The following is a 19,722-nucleotide window of genomic DNA, read 5'->3' as shown; positions in this document are numbered from 1 at the left end:
ACAATAAAACAGCATGGCACTGACATTAAATAGATACAGTGATTGTGGGAATAGAGTTGAGAACTGTATTAATTACTTTTCTATCACTGTGATAGAACGCCATAACCAAGGAAACTTATAGAAGAATAAATTTATCTTGGCTTAGCTCTTGTGGTAGATGGAAACTAGATTCCTCACCTACACAAAATATGATTCCAGATGGATCAAGGACCTCAACATGACACCTGACACCCCAAGTCTGACGGAGGAAAAAGCAGGGAATGTATCTGAATTCCTTTACATAGCATAAGACTTTCTGAACAGGATTTCCATAGCACAGGTATTAAGACCAATAATTAATAAATGAAATAGGCCTCAGGAACCTAAAATGTTTCCGTACAGCAAAGAGCATTATCACTCCAGTAAAGAGTTGGTCTATGGGTTAGTGTGTAGAATATACAAAGAACTAAAACAGTAACCCTAACTAAACCATGGAGCAGAAAACCACAGTGTTCCTAAAACATAAAACACAAATGGCCAGGGAGCTTTTGTTTTTAATGCTCAACATCCTTAACCACCAGGGAACTGTAAATTAAAACCACTTTGGTATTTCATGTTGCCCCAATCAGAATGGCTAAGTTCAAAAGAATACAGAAGAACAAAAGCTGACATGGACAATGCCAAAAGGTAGACATGTGTTCCCTGCTGGTGGGAGCACATACTGGACTTGATTCTGTCTACATTTGATTATCATTCCACCACACTCAGCTGAAAAAATGCCATGTTTGTGCCGGTTCTTCTTTTCATGGCCATCTCTTGGAGGCTTCCCTTACCCCTGCTTCTGATGCTCTTCACTCAAATACTCCAAGCTCTCCATCAGTGTTCTAACTTGGTAACCCACCTTGTGGAAGAATCCTAAATGTGATGCCTTAGAGTTCTCCATACATGCAGTCTACACCCAGGGAGATTGCCGAAATGATAATCAACTGTTCTAGTCTATCTGACCGTCAAGATCGCCGAACCATGAGATTTATCAGAGCTAAAGTTGGACAGTCCCTACCAAGCAGGATGGACAGCGAGTGGGTGAGGTCAGCTAGTAAATATAAGAAGGAAACAAACCCAGGTCATACATCCAAACGTTTGTTCTTTCAAAGCATTGGATTACTAAGTACTGTATGCTATGTGTTTTCTACACAGAACAGAAACCCGTCAAAGAGTGATAAGCCAGTGTGTCCCATTTTCCTCAGAGAAATATATGTGGAGTAAGCCTATCACAGAAGCTTCTGAGAATTAACTGATAAAGTTAATATATCACCTAAGTGTAACACTATGTCCTGGTATGCCTGGGACACTACCGATTTACACCTGTTCTCTAGACATATATTAACAACACTCTCTTTTCAATCTCAAAATGTCCTAGATAGCATAATAAATTATATAGTCACCATCACCACCGTATCCCAGAGCCAGCTGATTAGGCTCTTGATTAATTGGGCCTTTCCCCAGAACTTTAACTAAAACCCAGCATGACTTCCCCTGCCATTGACAGAGCAGGCTTGCACGCCAAACCAGTCACCCACAAAAGCCTCATTTCTCCAGCCCAGCTCTCAGCCAATAGGAGCTCACACAGCCAATGGAGCAGCCCTGCCCTGACTTCTAAGCAGAAACCAGTCTGAGGAATCAGTCCTCACAACACTTCAAAGACGCAATGCCAGCATTAATTGGCACACTGCAAAGATTTATGCACCGTCCGTCATTATCTCCCGCTGAGAAACAAGACAGATATAGGGCATCCGGCAGGTCCTTCAGAAAAAAACGTGTCTTGACAGATCTTTGAACCTAAAACGTCTTAAGTAATTGGGACACCCACTCAGGAACACGCAAGATAAATGACCTGGTTTGTAGAATATACCCACGCCCTTGACTGCTGGCCCCTCCCTATTCTCCATTTCTTCCCCTTCTCCAAACCCTCAGCCCCCAGTCTTCCCTAACAGCCTCCTCTGGCATCTCCTGTTCATTAGTATCTCCATAGAAAGACAAATTGGAGCAGGAAGAAGAAGGCCATATTAGTCACTGACAACATGCTATATGGGAGAAGAGGTGGAGATGAATGGTTTGAGTCTGACTGTGGATTGTATTTGTGAAGGCATTACCTGTTAGTGCTGTTTTCTAGTTAGTAGAAGCTGGATACTCAGTCAGTCACCTGAAGTAGTCAGCAGTCCATAGGTGGTAGGCAGTGTGGATACCTGTTGGGAGCAACCAACGTACTCACTGTAAATTGTAGGATAAAAGAAGTTCCTCTTGGCAGATATGAAGGCTACTTGGTGTCCAGTGTCCAGTTCACCTTGTTTTTCAAAGTACTCAGAGGAAAGTAAACTCATCTATATTCCTTTCATTTCCTTCCCCTAGCTCCTGGACATACACACATACACATGCACACACACGCGCACACACATATACACAGACACCCACACATGCACACATAAACACAGAGACAGACACATACACATGCACACATACACATAAACATGAGGCACGCAAGCACATACACACAGATGCACATGCTCACATACACATTTACACATGCCAGCACATGCACACACACATGCACATGCACACACACACACACACACACACATACACATACACAGACATGCACATACAGAGACGCATAGTAATAGACACATACACATGCACACACACAGAGATATACATGCACATACACACAGATGCACATTCTCTCTCTCTCTGTCTCTCTCTCTCTGTCTCTCTGTCTCTCTCTCTCTGTCTCTGTCTCTCTCTGTCTCTCTCTCTCTCTCTCTCTCTCTCTCTCTCTCTCTCTCTCTCTTCAGGCCCACTAGCTGTGACTTTCAGACCATCTGACTGGGATGGAAAAAGGAACTTCCCATACTGTGTACTGTGCCCATTACAGTTCAGTATTCATTGGCCATCAGCCCTTACATACAGCATATAAAAGTGAGTAGGACAGCATTCCCACCCTTTGGAAATTGCCCATCTCCATCTAAACTTATAAAGAAAATGGTAAAGATAAGCAGAGAATGTCATTATGCATAGGCCCATCCTGAAGTAGAGGTGGTGAAAACTTCAAGACATACCAAAGTCCTTGTCAAGTCAGAAGACTTGTAAAAATGAGCCCAAAAAAGGGGAGGAAGCCAAATTCCTGAGTCCAGAATTTAGAGAGGAAAATTCAAAGTTTTGTGTATTTGAAAATTAACCTATCAGATGTCATTACTTTTAACTCAAAATATAATGTTTTCAAAAATAAAAACCCTTGGGTGTTTTCCTGATTCTAAGAGAATCTCTTATACCGGCTGAGTTTGTTATAATTTGATCAATAAAGTTAGGGTGAAAGGCCAATTATGACATGGTTGGTAAATAAAATCAACTTCCTGTAGCAAACATAAATTGTAAGTTGAGAGAAATAAGTTCAGTGTTCTATAGTAAATACTCCAACATTCTAAGACATATGTAGATGTATCTTTCAAGGTTACCAGCTTTAAGTCAACAGACCTTGGAATTATCAAAAAAAAAAACTTTTCATGCATGAAAGCAAGCCTTCACTTCTCTTGGTAAATAAACTTGCTTAGAAAGTCAATTTTTAATACTAGAAAATAGATTAGCTTAAAATTTTAGTAACTGATATGTATTTATTGTTTTTTATCTTTCTAAATGAATAATTGCAGATCATTCATTAATTGATACTTATAACACTTATACTAGCCAATTTATATAAGGCATCTGCCCATGTACCTGGCCTCTGTTTCCTTTCCTGAGTTGTGGATTAATGTCTGATCTTTCCACTTTTAAGAGAAGCTTGCAGTGACCCAACATGAGGTACTTTGCAAATTGCTACTCAGCTATGAACTTGAGCCTTGGCTCTCTCATCTCTGGGTCTGTGATTTAAGCGGAGAGAATCTTCTGATTTCAGAAAAGGGCCCTTGGAGGAAAAGATGTGGAAGCTCTCTGGGTGGCCAGACTTCTGGAGATCCACCTCCTCGAACCTCATGGCCCACTCCCCAGTAGCCTTGGGAGACTTCTGCTCCCAGATCCAGGCATTTCCTCTGTCCTATGTCATGACCACTTTTCTCCCCTGTTTTGTCCTTGGTTCCAGTGGCTGAAGCACTAGGGCAAACCCTCCTCCTTCCAAAGGTAACACACCACTGGAGCCTGTGTTGATTCATTTTTCTCAAACTAAATCAAACTAAAGGGCCCTGGGAAAGGGGAACCTAATTTGAGAAATTGTCTCCTTCAGATCAACCTGAGGAAATGTCTGTGGGGCATTTTTTGACTAAAAATTGATGTGGGAGGGACTAGCCTTCTGCTGGTGGTGCCATCCTGGGTAAGTGGCCCTGGGTTGTATAAGAAAACAAGCAAGTAAGCCACTGGCAGTGGTCTCCTGCTTCATGGTTCCTGCCTTTAATTCCTACCTTGACTTCTTTCCATGGTAGACTGTGACCTATAGGCCAAATAAACCCTTTCCTCCCAAAGTTGCTTTTATAATGTTGTTAATCACAGAAATAAAAGCAAATTGGTACAGAGAATGTGTATATTTTCTAACAGTCCTATTGCTCTCTATTCTCTTCAAGAGGTATCCAAACTTCCAGCCCTACTTCTGGGATTCCAAAGCGCATGAATTCAGTTCTTCACAGTATCTATGTGCTGGAACCCTCAACCCTTAGAAGCCAAGGTCCAGCGTCTTTCTGTTTCCAATACTATCCTTACCATTCCCAACGGGGCAGAGCTGGGAACTTGTGCCAAGTGGTGATTTATTCCCATAGAGCACAGCCCGAGAACTTCCAAAGCCTGGAGAAATCTCAACTGAGACTATTTGGGTCTCAATCTCTCTGCAGGCTTTTATTTCAAAGACCAACAAAACCCATCAGTACTACTGAGGTCTCTTCCTCCAAGTGAAAGTACCACGTTCCAATCAAATATAACATCTAAATTCTCTCTCTCTCTCTCTCTCTCTCTCTCTCTCTCTCTCTCTCTCTCTCTGTGTGTGTGTGTGTGTGTGTGTGTGTGTGTGTGTGTATGTGCATGTTTGTGTGCACTCATGTGCTTGTATGCTTGTGTGAATGGGGGTTAAGGAAGACTGTCACAGGCTGTTTGCTTACATTTATACAAGTATTGGATCAAAATATATACCCAATGCCTGTGGTTTCACCTCTCTCAGAAGTATGGAGTAGAACATGGGTACCTAGAAAAAGATTTAGAAAATTTTTAAAAAGTACTTAAAATACAGAACCAAGAAATATCTACCAATGGACCATAGCAACATTGAAAGTACAAATCAGAGACAGAAGTCATGAAGAAGACAGGGTGGCAGGCTAAAGGCAACACCATTTGTTGCGTGTTTCATGGGGAAACTCCCTCTGTGTGCCGGTGGACCACACGGAAGGCTTTGCAGCAGCTACTGTGCTACCAAGTTTAAAATCTGACTGTGGCAGTTCAAAGCATTATTCTGTAGATTAGAAAGCGTGTACTTCAATGAACTAAGGCTTTGGGGGAGCTTACAGCTGTCTAAGTTCCATTTCATTAGTTATACTCAACAACCCAGGCAATCGCTTCTCGGTTACTGGCTAGATTCAAAGGTGCAGTGGGTGAGTAACTACATATTCTTCTAAGAAATCAGTCCTGACTGGAGGATACCATCAAGGGCTTGGAAACCAGCTTTACGCAGTAGGGGGAAGAGCTATGGTATGATCTTTTTCTCCAAGGAGTCGTCTTTCTGGACAAGGAAGGATCAGAGCTAAAAGAACAACTTGGAAATCAATCGTTGAGGAAACAAAAGCTACATGCAAGCATTAGGTTATCCAACAAAGCAATGAGTGGCTATGGAAGGCTCTCGGCATGCATCCTGGTAGAGCCAGAGGCAGCAGGGCAGGACAGAAGAATGAGCTTAACATAAAACCAAGTGGTCTTGTGGCAAGAACTTGGTGCTCCAGATGCTTGGGCAACAAATACACAGCTCCCTTTCAGGCCTCCAAGACAGGGTTGGGTTTTCCTAGCTCCTAATCTCCACCAAACTTCTTCCCCTGTCTCTTCTTTAAGATACTAGTTTGTAACATTACTACATACCAAGGGATAACACAAGTTATTGGGTGAATGGGAATTATGTGTTGTTAATATTAGAGTGGCTAAAGATATGTGTTTTCTTCATTAAAAGCAACCAAGGCTATTTCTACCATGACGTCATTTCACTCTCTTGCTGTGGTAGTCAGGTCTTGGATGGTTGGAAGGGACGCAAGCCTAACTCACACCAGTCTATGTCAAAGAAGGTTTTATTGCAAGGTTATTGAATATCCAGGTCGCCATTGCTGTATAACGACGTACATCGAATGCTTCTTCATATTTGTGAATAATGCGGACTGAGGAGTTGGATAGGGAGGAGTAGAAATTGCTCTTTTTCATAGTGTTAGAGCTTCAATGGGGAACACTTAGTGAATGGGGAAGATTTCATTTGATAGCTAGACACCACAATTATCTAAGTTCACTTCCTCACCTTCTTGTGTGTCTGATGTTAGCTGTCATCCAGGACTTAGGCTGGGACATCTGTAAGAGAATCTGTGCGTGAACTCTCTAAGCCCGTCATAGAGTGGCTATCCTCAAGTAATGGAGCTTCTAACTTTACAGTTCAGGGCTCAAGTGAAATCTTCTAGCTGACAAATTGGAGTTGTACCTTTTACTACCTACTATTGAAAAATGTATAGTATCAGTCCTGTCCTGCTGGTTTAAAGGCATACGGTAATCCCACTCAGGTCAAGGGGAGTAGAAATATACTCTACCTCTCAGTGGTCACAATGTCAAAATAATTTAGAGACAAGGTTTTAAATAACTCTGAGTCATTTTGTCTAACAGTGGGAAGCAGATTCTCTGCTCTTTTTTTTTGCATACAGACTTTTTTTCTTTTAGTTCTTTCTCTGTTACTAGATACTGACTTCATCTGGAAAACAGAAATGGGATCATATAAGGCCAATTGTATGATAAACATGGCCCCTGGAGGCCTGGCCTTTATTTTTTCAAGCCATTCTCAGAGGAAAGGTAATTATTGTAAGACATGAAGCATCTTCAAATGGCCTTCAGCATGTGTAATCCAGAATGTTCTCTTCTGTGCCGGGGCAATAATAGGTTGCCTTCAATGTACTACAGAACAACCCGTACAATATCTCACTACATATATGTTCTAAGCTGTGTGCCAATGGCGGGGAAAGAGAAAAACTAAAATCTATCCCTCTGACATTAACTGAATTTTGCTATGAGCTAACATTCTCTTCTCTAAACACTGAACTATGAAAGATACATGATGCTAATATACACTTTAATATATTATGATGTATATTAAATCATATATATCATATTTGTAAATATAATATTATAATATATTAAAATGCATATGTTTAAAATAATGAGCAAATGAATATTCTATTTCTAAACACATGAGTCATTTACTATTTAGCATAGTAGAAAAAAACAAGTTATACACAAAAATATCAATGAAAATTACATTCAGACAAAACATGTCATACTTTTGAAAAATGAAAGGAGGGAAAGTGGTAAAAAGGAAAGAAGGGAACAAGCAAAGGAGGAGGGAAGGAAGAAAAGAAGTGCAAACAGAAAAATGATAGTAAGAGCAGCTAGAAAAGAAAGATGCATTGTCATCAAAGGAAAACCAACGAGATAGACATCTGATTTTGCGCCAGACATAATAGAAGTCTGAAGACAATGGAGTGATTTTCAAATGACAGCAGAAAAAGAAACCAAGTGCACAAGTAATGGCCAACCTAGCATTATAACCTTGAAAAAATATGCTTTCCTCCAAATATTATGAAATCCATCTGTTGAGAGACAAGTCAACCCTGAGCAGACTGGTGACCCTGCACTGGGGGGTATATAAAGGTTTTCTTTTCCAAGAGTTTGCAGTGGGGAGATACCCTCAGACTTCAAAAGCCAAGTTCACACTGCAAGGAAGATGCTGTCAAGATCTGCATGTAAGTCCAGCAAACATGAGCTCACACGGGGACGAAGCCATAGCTGTCAAGAATTAGAAGAAATGAAAGCACTGCAGAATCTGATGAGTTAGTTACTAACATAGATAAAAGGGTTGTGAGCTATGAGTCTTCATTTATAAACAATGCAACCATATTAAATACTTTTTAAATCTCTGGTCCCCAATGTGGTTGGCCATTTACCTGTAGAATAAGCATGTCTGAAATAATCAGAGACATAAAAGTACTCTTAAGTAGGAATTTTTTAAAAGGTGTTAAAAATATCTTAGGAAAAATTAAGATAACTCCTATAAATTAATATTATTTAAACTAGTATTTTAAGTAACAATTTAGACATAGAAATGCTGGAAATTGAACATAGAAGTCTGGAAGACAAATCTTAAAAGCTAGCACAAGAGAAATTAGTAAATAGAAACATTAGAAGTCCTGAAAGATGGGAAGAGAGAGTCTAACACACTTCCCCAAAACATCGTATTTGAAAAAAAGAATATAGCAAGTTGAAATTCACAAAGTTCATGCATTAAAATTTTCTTGACCTGATAAAATAACATTTATGCTTCAGACTTAGAGAGAAACATTTATTTCAATCAAAATTAAAGATCAGTCTCCAGACTAAACTACCACTGGGAACTGTAGAGCAAAGACAGTCTTAAGACCAGTGAGAGAAAAGTTATCTCCAGGATCAAACTGTACACTGACAGCATTTGCAAGCCACATCAATAGAACTCTGAATAGGATAATCATTTTCAAAGTGCTAGAAGAAAATAACTGTCACTCCAATATTTGGACCATGTTAAACATTGTCAATGGCCTTCAACCAAAGATGGTCAATAAATCTGAATTTGAACAAGGTGGGTTTCCTGTTGTTACTAACAGATAAGTGTTGGCCATGGTGGGTAGGAACAATTGTGGGAAAAGGTGTGTTTCATGAAGAGGACGATGAAAATTAGGCATGGGGTTTGGGCTCTGACAGGGCAATTTTAAGAAATGTTTGAGAAACTGAGATGTTTATTCTGGATGGCGTATCAACAAAAAGTAAATATAATTTTCTGACAAGATCACTATCATAGGGAGGGAAGACTACATTGAGAATAAGCTGTAATTGGCTTTCATGAAGTTGCAGCCTAGTAGGTGAAGACTGATTAGTGGTTTGTGGTCGTGCAGTAGTTTTGTTTAAGTGTCCATTAGTGAGCCTGTGTCCAATAAGGAAACCACGTGGTTAGCTGTAGACATATCAGTTGTAATAGCATTAAATAATAACATTAGCTGTAAAATCAAATCAGTTCCCTGTTATCAGGACCTTCTTGCATGCTTTAAACTTCCATTCACAAATGAAGAAATAAATGAGAATAAATTAGAGAGGTTTCCCCTTCTAGACTCTCTCTGGAAGGGAAGCTAAAGGAATGGGAGATTAAATCTGCAAGAAGTGGGACATAAAAAGGAATAATAAGCAAAGGAATCAATAACCATGGCCATAAAGCCACATTTGCATTAACAATATGAAATAATAACGCTCATAGCAACGGGGCAAGTTAGAAACCAAGTAGACCCTCAGTTCTGAACAATATGCAACCTCGCCATGAAGGGATGGACTTAGCATTCTATGCTGGTTTTGCTAGGGAAAAAGGCAAAAATTCTGATTCCTTTAAGGCTTTGGTAAGTCAAAATGTGTGTTGAAATTTAGAAATAGCCACCACAAAGAAAGAAAGAAACAAATAAATGCAGCTGGAAAGGTTTTGTGGGAGACAGGAATTTAGAAAAAAAATAATCAAATGAGAAAAGAAAAGCAAACAAGGATGCCAGTTAAGATCATGATAAACAAAAGCCCAACATAGAATGAGGAAAAAACAAACAAACATACCGAGAATTACTACAAACACAAGAAGGTTAAATCTGCCAGTTAAAGGTCCAAAGGACTGGAGAGATGACAGTGTACAGTGTTTTCGGTGTTAGCTTGTGAATTCCAGGGTTTGGAACCCTAGGGCTCACTCAAAAGCTGGGTTTCATGGCTATCTATAATCCCCAAACTTAGGAGGGATTTTAGAGACACAGGGGTCCTCACAAAAACTGACTAGCTAGACCAGCCATAACTGGTGAGCTCCCAGACCAATAAATAAAGAGGCGTGATCTGGTCCACTCATAGGCCTTGCACACCGTTGTAGATGGGTGGTGTGGTAGCTATTCTTAGTTGTCAACTTGCCTAATTTTTTTTTTTTTTTGCTTAACTGGAAGTAGGAAAATCTACATCTAATCCAGATCTTGATGTGGGAAGACATGTGCCTTTAATATGGGTCTTGAGACAAGAAGACACATCTTTAATGCGGGCCATACCTTCTTCTGGAAGCCTCTCTAAGGGCATGCAACAAGGAAAGAAAGAAAAAGCTTTTGCTCTTTGCCTGGTTGCTCTCAACTTGCTATCAAGTCCATTCCTTCACTCGGATTAGAACCTGCTTCTTTGGGAATCCAGTGTCTACTGAAGACCAGCTGAGACATCCAACTGAGCAATGTCTCTATTCTTGGACACACACACACACACACACACACACACACACACACACACACGAGAGAGAGAGAGAGAGAGAGAGAGAGAGAGAGAGAGAGAGATTTTCATTCTATAACTTCTGTTACTGTTGAAAACTGTGACTAATACAGATGGTAAGCTGAACTCAACTAGGACTATTGACCTCAAGCCCTATGCCCAGCCCAGTAGATCTAGAGCAGCAGTACCTCTCATATGCCAGCTCAGGACGCCAGTCAACACTATAGAAGCTGTATGACCACTGCTGAGTCCATCCTAAGGCACAGGGCATCTCTGCCCCTTGAGCAACCAGGCTAAAATAGAAGCAACACAGAACCAGAGAATGAACAATGAACAGTGCATCAGAGAATCTGTGACTGTGTTTTGAAACCATCAAAGGGCTAGCTTTGCAGTTAGCTAAAATAATCACTTACTGAAAACATCCCAAATGCCAACTGCAAGGAAAACAGTGTGTCACAATAGTTTACAATACTTATAATTGCATGAGAGAAGAACAAAAACTATCTGTTCAATGAATACATGAATACATTTTTTTATTAAAATCTGGGAGACAAGGGAATGAGCCAGCTGAAGACAGTAACTTACCTCTCTCAAAATAAGAAAGCCCCTCTCGTCCTTCTCCTATCCCCTTAAGTAAAGAGAAAATTGTTATGGCTGTTGTCCTTTCTCCTCTATCATAGGCCCCACCACACGCATCCCTTTGTAAAAGCACGGCAGCCATGATGTTCCCAGATAAGACTCTCTCCCTTCTGACTGTGTACTCAAAGGCAGAACTTCCTCTGATGTCTTGAGAGATCACCCTTTTCTGTGTGCTCTACACAGTCTACGGCTTCATGGGAAGGAATACAGCTGGGAGCTATAATTTCCCAGCCTCATTCAAGACAGAATGGGGTCCTCAGCTAACCCCAGTGACTGCTTTAAAATGATTACTTCTTCCTCTGTCTTCCTCTATTACCCGACTCCTCTTCCTCCATTTTCCCCAAGGGCAAATGTCAATTACCAGGTCTCATCCACAGTAATCCTTTCATTTGTTTAGCAAATACTGATTGGTCATCTGCTACATATCGGGCTCTCCGCTCAATGCTGCAGACACAAGGGTAAACAAATCAGCACCTGTAATCCCTAGACACTCGCTGTGCAGTCTTTGGGTTTTAATAGGAGAGGTGAACGCATGTAAATAACAATTTTAATACTGTTAGCTTGTGCCCAGAGGCAGTATGTGAGATTACTAGGGTGAATTGGGATCTAAAGACCTGAAAGAAAAAAACTAGCACAAATATCCAGGATGTCTACATAACCAGTTCTACCCACTGGCCTGAGGACCAGTACCCACTTAGTAGTAAATAGTAGTACCAGCCACATCTGTGCACCCCTTTATATTTAAGACCAGATGACTGCACAGCATGCTGTTGTCTGGGTCTCCAGGCTGGACCTCACAGCCACCGTAGCCCACGAACTGAAGGTTTGCCATCCTGCTCCCCTGTTGTAAGTGTTGGGGAGCATGATGGTAACCCAGCCCCGGGTTTCTAAGCAGAGGCCACAGAGCAGTCCAGTGTAGGGACCGAGCATGCACATGGGTTCGCCTCTGGACTTGGAGGTTTGACGGTGTGCATTGTTGGGCAGGTTCCTCCATCTTTCTGAGCTCTTGTTATCACATCTGTGAAAACAGAGCTAATGTTTCCTTGCCCGGATGTGAGGATTGAATTAGATTAGTGTCGTGGTGGGGCACAACTTTCAACAAGGGCTAGTTATCTTCACCCCTGTTCTACTTAACAGATAACATTTTCAGAGTTGGCCTATGTAAATACCAGTTACATTTCAATGTCAAATAAGCAACTCATTAGCTTAGTGTAAGTGTGCTTCATGTGACATTCAGGACTCGTTGTCCTAGAGAGTTGTATGTTCTTCATCTGAATTCAACGTTAGCTGGGCATCCTGTAACTTATCTGACTAATTTTTTTTATTGATCGTCTTGGTATAGTAGCACAGCAACTCATATAAAATGCATAAAAGTGCATTATTGATGAGGAATCTACAATCCATTGGTCTTTAGCAACTTATCCACAGTCACATTAGTAAAGAGGGATTGTTCTGGACTCAGATTTGAGTTCAGTTCCAGCTTGCTTCTCTTCACTTAGAGTAAGCATCAATCCCCCACCCAACCACTCACCCCTTACCCAGGAAATTGGTCAGGCTCACAAAGCATCAACGGTGATTACAGTAATAAGATCTTACACTGCAGAGCTGGGGCGGAATTAAAGTGCTGTTGGGAAGACAACTAGAAAGCAGAGACCAGTACACCTTTCTGTCAGAGCAGCTACCCTGTAGAGGCCATAATGGTATTCCAGGAGGAGGTCACAACTAATGCGGATGGTGCTAAGGATATTTGATGGGGGCCTTGTCCTTATGTGCATACTCAGAAAGAGCTCATCTCCAAAGGGTCAGAAGGCCCAGCTGAAGGAGGTTACACATGATGCTGGGTAGATGGGAGAATAGTGTTTAAGATAAATACTTCCAGAGCTGAAGTGAGGTGACATTCCTTGTGACAAGCTGAGCAGCACAAAACATGAAGAATCGATGAATGGATGAATGAATGAATGAATCCCTTTGGGACAGGAACCTACTTGCCCTATTTTCCTCTCTAGATTATGATTGTTAAGGAGTCTGCCTCTTTGTTGTAGCCTCCTTTTCCAGGTTACTGAGTCACTGATATCGCTATAAATTATAGGTGTGAGTCCTTAGGAAGGGAAGAGGTAGCTCGTTGTAAGCAGGAGGGGCCAAGTGGTTATACGTACCTTGGTTCTGTGTTCTCTGAACTCTGCATGATTCCCATGTGCTTTGGAACATAAAAAGGATGAAGGCGAACATGGGTAGCTCAGGAGAATCCTGGAGTCTACTCTTTGGGGCAGTGAGCCCTCTCTGGCCCCTCTCCAGAAACTTGAAGGGAGCATCTTATGTGTGGACTTCAGTTCAGCAGCTGTCAGCACTTGCCCCAGCAGGCCAGCAGGCAGATCATTGTGTGGAAACCACGTGTGGCTCACTCCCCAGAGGAGAGCATCTTGAATCTCTCCCTTCCCTTAGTTGGTTTCATATACTTATAACCTAGTTCCTGAGCCTGGACAATTCACAAACAACAGACACTTACTTCACACTGTTCCAGAGGAGACCAAAATCCAGGTGCCAATACACGGTGAGTTTTCATCACCATATGAAAGACAGCAAAAGGGTGAACTGAGCTAAGACTGAAGAGGGAAACAGAACCAGGGAGCTCCCACAAGCTCTAAAGCTTCAACCCCTACCATCAACTCCCATCTCCCAACACTACTGTAGTAGAGATTAGGTTTGCAATGCATGACTTTGGAGGGAGACATCCAGGTCACAGCATCCCCCTTCCTGTGGAGTTGACAGCTCTAATCCCATGCCTGCAGCCACCATCACTCTTACATTCCACAGCGCATGTCCAGCTTTCAATTATGCCATGATACTGTTGGATGGATGTTGGAAACTCACCCTGCAGCAGGAAATGGCCCAGACAGGTATAAATCTATGCACACCCCTCTCAAGTGTTAAAAAGCACTTAACCTTTTCATTTCATTTAACAGTAGCCTCCTGGAGATCTTGTCTCCCTTGGGGTGGCTAGAGTTCTCATTGTCCCAATGGCTGGGAGGTGCTTCCAGCCTTTAATGACAGGAAATAGAAATCCTGAATGTCCTACAATACCTAAAACTGGTAGTTTTCAAACTTCTAATGTCTTGCCCCCTTAGTACAGTTCCTCATGTTGTGGTGACCCCCAAACATAAAATTACTTTCATTGGTACTTCATAACTGCAATGTTGCTACTGCTATAAATTATAATGTAAATATCTGTATGTAGATGATCTTAGGCGACCCTTGTGAAATGGTCATTCAATGCCTCCCCCAGAGGTCATGACCCACAAGTTGAGAACTGCTGCCTTAAACAGTCTTGTATGAAGACCTTTTGGAATCAACAGGCTGACAGTAAACCCTTAGAGAAGCATTCCCTCAGCACTTGCAAAGTCTGCTGACTTCAGGGTGAGGAAACTTGTGGGAGAGTCAAGGAGAAACCAAAGTGTGCCCCACCCTCTGTTCCACTTGCCACAGTCTCCTGTGAATAATTCAGTGTTTTAAAGGCATAAGTTCCATCTAACACCTTGTCTTAGTTAGGGTTTTACTGCTGTGAACAGACACCATGACCAAGGCAACTCTAATAAAGGACAACATTTAAATGGGGCTGTCTTACAGGTTCAGAGGCTCAGTCCATTATCATCAAGATAGGAAACGTAAAAGCATCCAGGCAGGCCTGGCACTGGAGAAGATGAGTTCTACATCGTGTTCCGAAGGTGAACAGGAGAACATTGCTGTCTTCCAGGCGGCTAGAAGGAAGGTGGCAAAGCCTACTCCCAGGGTGACACACTTCCTCCCAACAAGGCCACACCTACTCCAATAAAGTCACACCTCCCAATAGTGCCACTCCCTGGCTCAAGCATATTCAAACCACCACACCTTCCTTCCCTCCCCCTTTCCCTTCTCTAAATGGTGCCAAGGTATGTAAGGGCAGGGCTTATTCAATCTGTGGGTGTGAGGGATCAGAGAGGATCCATGTGTGAAAAAAATTCCTTGAAGGTCTGAGCATGTCTGAACATTGTTCTCATGACTAAATGTAGCTAAGTAGAAGAACTCCAAGTTTGATTCCCTCCAGAAGTCATCCCTGAGACGTGGGTTTGAAAGACCTAAGAATCCAGAATGAGGGCAGGGATTCTCAGTGTGTTTTTGAGAAAGTTACAACAGGTTGAGAACTCCTGTAGAACAGAATGTAGCATGGCCTCCGGAAGTTATTACCAAAATGTGGGAAAGTCCAAGAACCCAAGGTGTTCCACAGTTTCTGTCATCCATTGGCTGAATTGGTAGAGTATCTACAGTATCAGGAACTGCCCCCAACTTCAGGCTCTAGGACAGTCATCAGAGAAGATCTGGGAGCGTGGAGAAAGATAAACAACAGGAAAGACAGACACGGGACGTTGTTACCAGAAGTTGAGTGATCTCATATGGAAACATCTTCAGAGGCAGGCCAAGGGATGATGCAGATGGTACCAGCACCAACACAGTGTAGAACAGGAACTTCAAAATGATATCCCTTAAAAACCAAAACCATCCTTCCCCTGACTTTGAGCTTCCAGGACTGCCAAAAAAGCAGAATGCCCACTTGATTCATGAGTAACTTGTTCTTTCTGAACACTTCCGGTATTGTCTTTTATTCTTGTGGTTCTATTTCAACAATATTAAGGGTTTCAGTCATCTATGTTATATGTCTGATCTGTTTTGTTCTGAAAACTTAGGGGTTCCTATAGTTCTTCATGCTTCATTTCTTCTCTTCTACATTCCTTTGTTCCTCTTGTTTTCTTTCTCCCCTTCTCTCTTAGTCTCAACTGTGTGAGCTTGTGATTACTTTAACTTATTTGTATTTACACGTGAGTGTGCAGGCGTGTGGGTGGGTGTGCTGTGTATAGTGTATTCAGTAGGTGCAGGTGTTTCTGGAGGCCAGAGGTGGTGTTGGGTCCCCTGGAGCTGGAGTTACCTACAACTCTGAGCTCCCTGATGTGGGTACAAGGAACCAAACTCTGGTTCTCTGCAAGAGCAGCAAATGCTGTTAACCACTGAGCAATCTCTCAAGTCCTGTAATTTTATCCCTTTTCTGTGTCCATTCTGCTGCTTGAAACACCTATTGAAAGCCCAAAAGCATTTGGTGACCATGAACTCCTTGTTAGGATCCTTTTTCATGTATTTGCTCTTGACTAACGGTGTCCTAGACCTTTAAAAGCTGAATTTTAATTATACTTATCTTAAAGTTATTTCTCCATCCTACAGATGCTAATTTTATTTGTTGATTTCTGCCATTTTCCTAAACCAATATAATTTCTGAGTAGATCTTCTTTTTAATGATGTATTTTCTTGACGGGGCATTCTTAACTCTCATTTGCACTTGATTTTGAAACTCTTGTTTGCTTGAGTCTATGTAAGTACTGACTCCAGCTGTCTGGGTTGAATTAAGCGTAGAGATGACAGGATGTACAAACAAGTAGCTGACCCCCTGAGAAGGAGCTTCCTGCTTCTCAAAGAGGCTGAAATCATCTGAAGCCACAGGAGCCCCCTTCTGACCCAACTGTTCACCAGGTTCCTGGGTCAGGACTCCCCTGCTTCAGATGTACTTAGAATTTGTTCTGGAGACAAATTCACAGCCAGGGCCTCCTTTTATCTCTTTTCCATTCTTTAATTCCTTCCTCGTCCTTCCGGGCTGTCTGGACTTCCTCCTGGCTCTGCTCTGCCTCTCTGGGATGCTTCTCCCTCCGAGGGTTTCTTTCTGATTCTAACCACGACCAAGCTCTGTGCTCATGAGGGAACTGGCAGGTTCAAATGCTCGGAACACAAAGCTTTGGTAACTGTCCTAAAGTTCCTCCCCACAAAGCAACTGTATTTGAAGTCTATGATTAAAATCTTCCTGGAATTTGTATTACTTCCACAGTGTCTTTGCATCGTCTGTGTTTGGAGATAAGCCTTTTCCGGCCCCTGTTTCTTCAATTTGATCCCATCTGCTTTATATCGTCCAGGAATTTCTCAAAAGCTAAGGATGGCTCCCTTTCTGGTCTCTCCACCTTGTCATGGATCCCCTTGCCACTGACTCCTCTCATCCATTTTCTTCCACATCATTTTTCAGTCACAACACTGAGATCCAGAGGGCTTAAATCAGCTCCTCTAAACCATATCAGCAAGAACACGAGTAATGTTAGAGGTTGACCCCTGGTTCATCCAACCCCACATGGGGACAGACCACTCTCTCCATCGTATCTAGTCAAGAGGATCTTTATCTATGATGGCATCTTAGTTCCTCCCTTTTGCAACCTCAGTGTTCCTGCAAGGCTGTTTTGAAGCACCATACACAGTGCGGAGAGCCCACCATAAGAAGGATGGGTATCACTTGGCTACAAAGGGCATAGCCAGGCTTTGAGTGCCAGAAATCCAGTCCGAGGGATGATGTACTATAATGGCATGCTGCCCTACAGATCTGAGGTACACGTATCAACTTCTCCCTTCCTGGGAGGAAACAGACGAAGCATCAGAAAGCTACAGCTACCCCCTGCTCTGGGAAGTGTCTGCACAAATTCTTCTGCATCATGAGTCCACTGGCTTTGACTTTAAAATCAACACTAAGATACTATTCTAATAAAAATAGAAGAGACCCAAAAAGAAGAATACAGAACATAGGTTGGCAGGACTCTCGGTAAACTACATGTCTACTCTGAGAGTGCCAAGAGTTTGGGTGAGGATGGGAGGTATATTCTGGGCCAGGAAGGACCTGTCCACTACATGAGGAATCAAGAACCCGTGGCTCATACACTGCCTAACGAACAAGGCGATATGGACAACTGGCCTTCTATGGGCTTCTAATTTCTCATTTCCTCTATCAATAAAACAAAGCCATTTCCAAACTCCCTCTATTGCTGCTACTTCATGATTCCAAATACACATCTAACCTGTTTTGTCGCAAGTAAGAACTTGGTGAGCATTTCCAGCCTCTCTAACTCTCACATTTCAGAGTTCTAGTTATTTCTCCAAACCCATCTGTGCTCTTGGCTTTCCACCCTTAACCTCCAACCCACAGTCCTGGGTTCAGCTGCTTTGATTAGAGGTTATTTATTTTTCTCGTTGTCTTTCCTCGCCTTGGGTTGTAACATCTGCTTTCCAACCATGCACACATGCATTTGGCCAGTAACCATATCTTTTCTTTTTTAGAATTCCATTAACTATGGTTTCCTACAGGAAGAATTTCTCCCACTCTCTGTGGTTTCCTCTGATAGTTGGCAGAAGTCTACAGTGTCCCGTAACACTGTCTAATTTAAAGTTAACATCCTGACAAGTCATCATTAGCTTTATTTTTACAGATGTGCAAACTAAGACTCAACAAGACTACGGAAGTTACCCATACCACGCACAAGTCTCAGGGTCCCAAGTCAAGACCCGGGTGTACACTTGATCTGCCTAGCAGGCCTTCTTTGTGGCACCTGCCTCCTAAGTCTGGGTCACAGTCATGATGACATCCTAACATCCCAGCAAGGGCAGGCGAGGGTGGGAAAATTACAAAGGGTCGTGCATGAGCTTTGCTTGCTAGCACAAGCCCTGCTTGTGAGAATGAGGCAAAGAGATGTTGGGTAATCTGACCCTTAATAGGAAGGATCAAAGCGCTGCCTGTGTGAGAGCCAAATGAATGAAGGATGGAGAAGGTCGTGGCTGGCAAGCCTGCTGGGGGAATTGGGCACAGAGGCATGTGAGTGTTGGTTGTCTCGGCTTCCAAGTGTTCAGGTGCTAAGTCGTGTTGCAGCACCGATTTCACCTATGGTCTCTGATGAATAATAACAGTACTGGGAGCTAGGTCATTCTCTAAGCTAGAACATTTCCATCAGAGCCTCTCCCATTGTTCACCAAATATGAACAAATAAGGTCAGATTAGAATTGTATTGCTTACTTTTAAATATCGTTAGAAAGTTTACAGAGCCAAAAGTAGATTCAGCACGCTTTTACAATAGATTATAAGCTGGAAACAGGACAAAATAAATGCAAGTTTCTAAGTGTAGGATTGTGCAAAGTTTTACAGTAATTTTCATAATGGAAGCATTAGACTCATATATCATTGTTGTTTTTAACTAATATTTAGTTTAAAATCATGAAGAGGTGAAGCAAATGGATTTTCTAAGAACACACTTACTTTACCTGCAGTTGTTCTAGAAAGGCTTATAGCTGGAATTATTCTCAGAGGTAATGGACAAAGACGATGGAGTAAGGAAGACATAAGTGCATTGTTTAAAATTGCAGCAGACTAAGATCTTGGAGCCAAAGCCAGAGTGTCCGAGTGTAAGTCCTGACCTTGGCTGATGGATGTGAACCTCATCTTTTCCTCGTCTGTAAAACAGAGATATCTTCTTAGGCAGTTGTATAAGAATTCAATGAGTTCGTGCCATTGAAGATGAACTGACATGTGGTCAAAACTCAGTAAATGCCAGCGATTATCTATTACTATTGACAAAGATGGCTCCTATATTTTACTCAACTGATTTATATCTGCATACTTTATTATTCTATAAATAAAATTATATGCAATTTATT

This window comes from Rattus norvegicus, chromosome 8, assembly GCF_021556685.1.
Source record: "Rattus norvegicus strain SHRSP/BbbUtx chromosome 8, alternate assembly SHRSP_T2T, whole genome shotgun sequence".
Taxonomy (NCBI): domain Eukaryota; kingdom Metazoa; phylum Chordata; class Mammalia; order Rodentia; family Muridae; genus Rattus; species Rattus norvegicus.
The sequence above is the reverse complement of the archived record's forward strand: the minus strand, read 5'-3'. Positions refer to the sequence as shown.